Source organism: Nelumbo nucifera, chromosome 7 (genome assembly GCF_055504915.1).
Source record: "Nelumbo nucifera cultivar China Antique chromosome 7, China Antique-T2T, whole genome shotgun sequence".
Classification (NCBI taxonomy): Eukaryota; Viridiplantae; Streptophyta; class Magnoliopsida; order Proteales; family Nelumbonaceae; genus Nelumbo; species Nelumbo nucifera.
The window spans coordinates 40,911,059-40,919,234 of record NC_142655.1 but is presented as its reverse complement, the minus strand read 5'-3'; the positions used below and the strand labels follow the sequence as shown (position 1 = coordinate 40,919,234).

General features: G+C 46.9%; 1 non-coding gene across 1 annotated transcript; it reads right to left on the bottom strand.

The window, feature by feature from the left end:
• Positions 1-277: 277 nt before the first annotated feature.
• On the bottom strand, positions 278-384 carry LOC148790399 (small nucleolar RNA R71). Its single transcript, XR_016078972.1, has one exon. It is a non-coding gene; the product is annotated as a small nucleolar RNA R71 (small nucleolar RNA).
• Between the last annotated feature and the right edge of the window lie 7,792 nt (positions 385-8,176).

Here is an 8,176-nt window from a genome sequence, read left to right as displayed (position 1 = left end):
CAAGCCTGCAATCATTCAAATGATTCAAACAAGTATTCAATTTAGTGGGTTGCCAAGTGATGACCCTAATGCACATATTGTTAACTTCCTGGAAATATGTGATACATTTAAACATAATGGAGTTAATGATGATGCTATTAGGATGAGACTATTTCCGTTTTCATTGCATGATAGAGCTAAAAATTGGCTTAACTCACTCCTTACAGGAAGTATCACCACTTGGAATGACCTGACCCAAAAATTCTTGGCTAAGTATTTTCCACCCTCTAAAACAGCAAAATTAATTAATGATATTACTACTTTTGCTCAATTAGAGAGGGAATCTCTGTATGAAGCATGAGAACAATTCAAGGAGATTCTTAGGAAGTGTCCTCACCATGGGATACCAACTTGGCGTCAAATTCAAACCTTTTATAATGGTATTACCCCCTTTAATCGTTCTATTATTGATGTAGTTGTAGGTGGCACAGTCCTGAGAAAAACACTAGAGGAAGCTTATGATCTAGTGGAAGAGATGGTGTCGAACAGCTACTAGTGGAGTAATGACCAAACTAATCGAAGAAGGGGAGTACACCACATCGATTCCCTTGCAGCCATATCTGCTCAACTTGCTAGTCTGAATAAAAAATTTGATACTTTTAATATTGCAGCAATGAATACATCATCTAGCATCCCATGTGATTTCTGTGGTCAAAAAGGACATACTAATTCTGACTGTCCATTAGGTAATCCTTTTTCTTCACATGAGCATGCTAATTTTATCTCTCATACTGGCAAGCTGAATTTCAACCCCTACTCAAACACATACAACCCAGGGTGGAGGAATCATCCAAATTTTTCATGGAACAACAACCAACAAAAAGCACCCATGGGATTCCAACAATAGTCGCCCCCACAAGAAAAGAAGAGTAATTTGGAAGAAATGATTTCTAAGTTCATCAATGCTACTGAAGCAAAGCTCCAAGAACATGATAAGAGATTCTTAAGTCAAGAAGCATCAATCAAGAACTTAGAAGTCCAAATGGGGCAGATTGTGAATCTGTTGTCGCAAAGAAAGGAGGGACAACTGCCCAACAATACGGAGAAGAATCCAAGAGAGCAAGTAAATGCCATAGCTTTGAGAAGTGGGAAGACAATTGGCGAAACCCAGAATGATGACAAGGAAGCTGAAGTAGCCGATTCACAAAAGGAGACTGAAGGGAGTACACCTAAACTGAATTTAGATGCTATTAAACTTCCTCTCCCCTACCCTAGAAGAGTCTTAAAAGCTAATTTGGATAAACAAGTTGAAAAATTTTTAGAAGTATTTAAAAATATTCATATTAATCTCCCTCTTCTTGATTTATTGTCACAGATGCCGAAATATGCCAAACTCTTGAAAGAGGTGATGTCGAATAATTGGATTAGGAGCTAATCTTTTGGGTTAGTAAAAGAAGGAGGGGGCGGCAACCTTTAGGAGACACATAATTAGATCCTCTTCAGAGCTGAAATCACAGAAGAAAGAATTAAGCAACCCTGCAGAATTCATTCTTGGCGCCTCCTTGTTCTTACTGCCCTGTTTACCAGTTCGATCTCCAGTTGTGGGAGAAGTCAAGATTCGATCTTGACATCAGTTCTTTGAGAAAGAATTGATAGGAACCTGTGCTCACGTGCCCTCCTGCTGATTCTTGCGAAGGACAGAGTTCTTGGAGAAGAACACTGCTGATTCTGCTCCATGCTGCACTGCGCCATCTTCAGTGGGACCAGTCTTTGGATCCTTCCTTGGGCATGAACACCTTCGTTGGGGGATACTATTTCTCCGTATCAGGTATAATCCTCCCCTACTCTTTTTGGTTCAGATTTGGTTCAGTTTATGGTTCAAGAATGATCCTTGAAAATATGATTTTCTAAATAGGGAATGTGATTCCCAGTTGAAGGGAGAGAAAAATTTTTGAAATTCCCCCCCTTAATCCGCAATCTTTAGGGCGTCCATACGATGGATCTCTCATCCCTTCAGCTTCTTCTGATTCGCCTCCGTGAGGTTGGCTGAGGGGCCTACTGAAGGTGCATTCTTCTATGAAGTCAGCCAAGGCTTGCACTTTGATCGTGGGCCTCAGCTAGTATTGGATATCAAACTCCGACATTTCAATCACCCACTTAGTTAGGCATCCTGAAGTCTCCGACTTGGCAAGGATAGTCTTAAGGGGCTGGTTCGTCAGGACCACAATGGTATGGGCTAGGAAATATGGCCAGAGCTTTCCGGCCGAGGTGATGAGGGCATAGGCTAGCTTTTCCACTTTAATGCACCTGGTTTCGGCGTTGCAGAGGACCTTGCTGACATAGTATATAGGTCTCTGGACTCCGTCATCTTTTACCAAGATCGAACTGATGGCCTCATCTCCTGCTGACAAGTACAAATATAGAGCTTCCCCTTATGCCAACCGAGCAATGAGTGGGGGTGAGATGAGGTATAGCTTGAGTTCGTCGAAGGCACGCTGGCACTCCTCTATCCACTAAAAATCTTTTAGCTTCTTGATGGCGCGGAAGAAGGGAAGGCAATGGTCTACCAACTTCGACATGAAATGGTTGAGAGCAGCTATCCTACTAGTGAGTCTCTAGGTCTCCTTTACTGACTGAGTGGGTGCCATGTCTAGTATGGCCAGCACTTCGTCTGGGCACACTTGCTCGGGTTGAGCTTCATGTTGAAATTGCACAGGGTATCAAAGGTCTCGGCCAAGTCCAAGGTGTGTGCTTTGGCCTTCAAGCTCTTCACCCATGTCATCCACATAGGCTTCGACGTTCCTCCCCATCTGATTCATGAAAACTTTGTTGACAAGGCACTGATAGGTGGACCCTGCATTCTTAAGGCCGAACGGCATCATCTTGTAGCAGTATGTGTCGTGCTTAGTGATGAACGAGGTCTTCTCCTCATCGTCAGGGTGCATCTTGATCTGGTTATACCCGGAGAAGGCATCCATGAAGCTGAGTAGTTCATACCCTGTAGTGGCATCGACAAGGTGGTCTATCTTCGGCAAAGGAAAACTGTCCTTCGGGTAGGCTCAGTTGAGGTCTATGAATTCAATACAGATTCACCATTTCCCATTAGCTTTCCTTACCAAAATCACATTTGACAACCAGTTAGGGTAATCTACTTCACGGATGAAGCTAGCAACGAGTAGCTTGTCAACTTCTTCTCCTATGGCCTTCCATCGTTCCGGTGCAAATTTCCTTTTCTTTTGTTGGACTGGCCTAGAGCTCGGGTCCATGCTCAGCATGTGAGTAAATGACCAAGGGGTTAATTCCGGTTATGTCAGTGGTGAACCAAGCAAAGACATCGGCATTATTTTTGAGGAAACTTACCAATTCGAATAGGCATTTAGCGGGAAGGTGGGACCCAACACGAACTATCTTCTCTAGGGCTGACTCGTCTAGGAAAACCAAGATGAGGTTCTCAACTTGTTGGCTCCTCTCGAAGGTTGAGGCCTTCCAGTGATAGGGCCTCCTTATTCTTTCCTTTTAGTGCCGCCACGTAGCACTGGCGGCCAATTTGCTGGTTCCCACGAACAACTCCGGTGCCATGCTCGATGGGAAACTTGAGGGACAGATGATAGGAGGACATGGTCACCCCTAGTGTATGAAGGGTTGGCCTCCCCATTATTGCATTGTAGGGAGAGGCAACATTCAGCACCAGAAACTCATGCATCCAAGTCACCTGGTGTGGTGCTGTCTTAGCATGATGGGTTGGGTGATCTTTCCTTTCGGCCCAACGATGCTGCCAAAGAAGCAAATTAGGGGAACATCAACAAGCTGGAGCCACTCTGGTGTGAGCTTCATTCTCTCATAGGTATTGTAAAAGGGGATATCGGCTGACGAGCCACTATCCACCAAGATCTTCTTCACCATAAAATTGGACATGGTGGCTGCGACCACGAGGGCATCGTTGTGGGGGACTGTGACCCCCTCTAAGTCCTCGTCGGGGAAGACGAGGGCATGTGGACAGCTCGGCCTCCAAGGAGTGTCCGGGTACTTCTGCTTTTTCAGGGCAAGCTCTTGGATGTTAAGCTTCTTGGTGTAGGCTTTCCGAGCTGAAGCCGAGGCTCCACCCGAGGCCATGCCCCCGGCGATGGCATTGATGATGCCTGCCACTTACTAATGCTGCTGCTAGGAGGACGAGGCACCGACCTCTCCTTTGACAAACTGCTTGAGGTGCCCATGGCGGATGAGGGACTCTATCTTGTTCTTGAGATCATAACAGTCGTCAGTGTCATGTCCGGTGCTACAGTGATACTTGCAGTACTTCATAGGGTTTCCCTTCTTGGGGTTCTGCTTCCACTTCGTTGGTCACTTCACAAACTTCTCCTCCCTGATCTGCATTAGTATCTGAGTGCGGGTGGAGTTGAGTGGCATGTAGTCCTTGTAAGCCAAGGCTGGGGGCGATGGCTTCTTATTGTCTTTGCCGCAATGGTTGCCGGGGTGATGCTGGTCCCCGCCTTTCCTCTTCTTCTCCGAGGGCCCATTGCGGTGCTCGACTACCCTTTCTTGGTTGTCCCCAGCTGAAGCCTCTTTGACCACGATGTATTTTTGGGCCTTCTTGAGGAATTCAAGCTTAGTCTTCGGCGGGGTCATGGTGACTGAGCACTTGAGGGCCGAGCTGGGGCAGAGTCCGTTAATGGTGGCATGCATGGAGACCATAGAGTCGAGGTCTCAAGCTTCGAGTTCTTCCTTCTTAAAGTGATCAATGTAGGACCGTAGGCTTTCACCCGAGTTCTACTTGAGTGACATCAGAGAGACTACGCTCTTCTGGCATCGTTTACTGTTGATGAAGCAGGTAACGAACAAAGTTGTAAATTGCTCCCACGAGCTGATTGACGGAGGTGGGAGGCTAGAGAACCAACGGTGAGCGGGCCCCCTTGAAGGTGGCATGGAAGGTCCTGCATGTCAAGGCGTCGAAATATTTGTAGAGTATCTCTGAAACCCTCCAGGTGATCATTGAGGTTGGTGCTCCCATCATACGTTTCTAGTGTGGGATCCTTGAAATGTGGGGGAAGAGGCTCCAAAATGATTTCCAGGGTGAATGTGTCCATGCGGCCAGCGGAGTTTTTGTGACTAGTTAAGGCGTCAGCATGACTCTCCTTAACCTGTCGGAGCTCATCCTTGATGGTCCCGAGCTTGGCTTGCAGCTCCGCGATGTGAGGGTCAACGTAAGCTTGTGCACCCCTCTTGTCTTTGCGAGCCGAGTGAGGGTCAGCTCGGACTCTAGAGTGCTTTGAGGCGGGACTGTGCTGAAGGGATGAGAGATCCATCGTATGGACGCCCAAATCTTGTGGAATAAGGTGGGCGAATTTCAAAAAATTTCTCTCCCTTCAACTGGGAATCGCATTCCCTATTTAGAAAATCATATTTTCAAGGATCATTCTTGAACTATAAACTGAACCAGATCTGAACCAAAAGGAGTAGGAGGGGATTATACCTGATACAGAGAAATAGTATCCCCCAACGAAGGTGTTCACGCCCAAGGAAGGATCCAAAGACTGCTCCCACTGAAGATGGCACAGTGTAGGATGGAGCAGAATCAGTAGTGTTCTTCTCCAAGAACTCTGTCCTTCGCAAGAATCAGCAGGATGGCACATGAGCACAGCTTCCTATCAATTCTTTCTCAAAGAACTGATGTCAAGATCGAATCTTGACTTCTCCCACAACTGGAGATCGAACTGGCAAACAGGGGGCGGCAAGAACAGGGAGGCGGCAAGAAAGAATTCTGCAGGGTTGCTTAATTCTTTCTTCTGTGATTTCAGCACTAAAGAGGATGTGAATATCTCATTCTTCTAAAGGCTACCGCCCCCTTCCTTCTTTTGTTAACCCAAAGGATCAGCTCCTAATTGGATTAGGAGCTGCTTATCCAAATCATATTTGGATCAGACCTCTCTTTAGCTGATAGGGATAAACCCTTATCTTATTTGTAGATTAGATTAGTTTTCTCCTAATCTCTTTAGGAGGTTTCTAGATCTGAATCACATTCAGATCTGGACTCTTTGAGTGGATAGGGTCAAGACCCTATCCTATCTGCTAATCCATCTCAGAATTTGCCCCATAATTAACTAATTAAATAGCCTAGTTCGAAATGGGCTTTAGGCCCATTAAGCTTATGTGCTCACTTAACCTTCCTAACTGCTGCCTAGTTGGGCTTCCTTGTATGGCATGGGACCCAAGCATTGATCTACACATCAGCCACATGGGTTCAGCCCAGCGTTTGTTACAAGGCCTAGCCGAATACACTGTTATGGACAGTGCACCCCCTGAAACCCATCAAATCGACTCTATGGGCCCAACACTTAAGTGGTCCCTGGGCCAAGCCACCTTGTAACACCCAGGGACTGTGGGCAGATGCAAGATTAGCCTATCAGGTATTATCCTCAATGGTCTTACACTTAACCTCTCAGCCCATAATGATCATACACTGCCCGACAAGAGAGGACCTCTCCCTCGGCTGCAAGGAATAGTGTTGCACTCTCTACTTATATGGATCCCTGGAACTAAAACCTTTCGCAAACATTTCAGAAACCATAATATATATACTTTTATATCTCATATAAGATATACTTTGCAAAACAAATCTCAACGATTGAAATCGGCTGCCAACAGTCTTGGTTTCCATCAGTGAGAGTGCATCCCCGATCATTACCTTTGTCCGACAAAGGGGCTGATCCTGTCACTATGATAACCCACTCAGATGAATTATCAGACTGTCCCAACATACCCAGGTGTTGATCCCCGCTAAGGAAATCACTGATTAGTATATCAAAGATGGCCCAATCCGACACCTAGTGCAGTATCATAATCGAGTCTAGGGGTCGGGTGTAACTTTCCAATTTTGCCCATCAATCTCCAAGGTCCAAAGCAATATTGGAAATCAGGTCCAGTTCATAGATTCAATTAATCTTACACTGTATGTGCCTAGGGTCTCACCCTGGCAGCTGAGACAGGCCACCCCAACCGACTTGGTGGCACCACAGTGTTAGCCTTATCAGGATAGGTCTCCCCAGACCGACCCACTGGCTGTGAACATTCTAAACTAACACGAGTCTCATTAAGTGTCCAGTTTAAGGGTATTACACAGAAACATACCAAGGGAACATGAATCAAATATGCACTTTTATTCATTTACAATAAACTCATAAAGTACATCATTCTGATTGAAGCTAAGGGCATACAAAACTGTCTAACATGCGCACCCCCATCTGGCATGGTGGTCATTCAGAACGTCGTGGAGGTCGGAAACTGGAGAGGGAGAGGTGTGGCGTCGACCCTTAGCCTTGGAATGGGCAATGCGGTGGCCGAATCGCCCACTGTTGTCTTGGGTGCAATCCCTTCTGTGACGTTGGTGCGGCTCGGAGGGTTGGTGGCTGTAATCGGATGCCGCTAGTTCTTCCCCCCTCCGGCTGGGAGGCCTTTCGCTCCTCCGAGGTGGATTGAGGGGTCGGCTGCTGCTCGACTCAGAGGGCTCGGCCGAGGACTAGTAGTTCGGTTGGCTTGTGTCGATCCTGGTGTTTAGACACCCTGACGGGGCGGTCATCTCAGGAGGGACCTCTTGCTTGGGGGCATGCTTGTTCCACGCGCTGTGTCAGGTATTCCAGACGATAGAGGACCACCTAGAACTGCTCGTTTGTAACCAAGTCCTGAGTGCTCCTAGCTCTTCGTACCATGGTGTTTAAAGCTGGGGTGGATTTCAATAACTAATGCTTTAGGGGATCGTGTTAGCAAAGTTTCCCACAGATGGCGCTAATTGTTGATGCTCGGATTGGCTGAGGAGAACAAGGTAATTTCGTTCCCGAGCTTCAGTGAAAATGGCCGAGGGCTTCAAAGGTCCAAAGGGGGGAAGCCGAGGCCGAGGGCTGTGTCCGAGGTGGTAGGTCTCTTCGGATACTGTAGGAGCCGAGGACTGGCACCTGCTATGTGTAAGGGGTCCAAAGGGGATCTTGCAAGGACAAAGGTGTCAAAGGCCTCGGGCGGGGGCTCAAGGTGAGGACTCTGACAATCAACTTAGTATGAGCGTAAGGAGAGTCCGAAGTCTGGAGCCGAAGGATCCAAACGAGAACTTAAATAACACTTAGGTTCTCCAAAGGGCAGTAGCGTTTGGAGGTTACTTAGGCTCTGGAGAGAAATCAGAGAGTCCAGCCCCTTACCTTGTGGGGGGGTG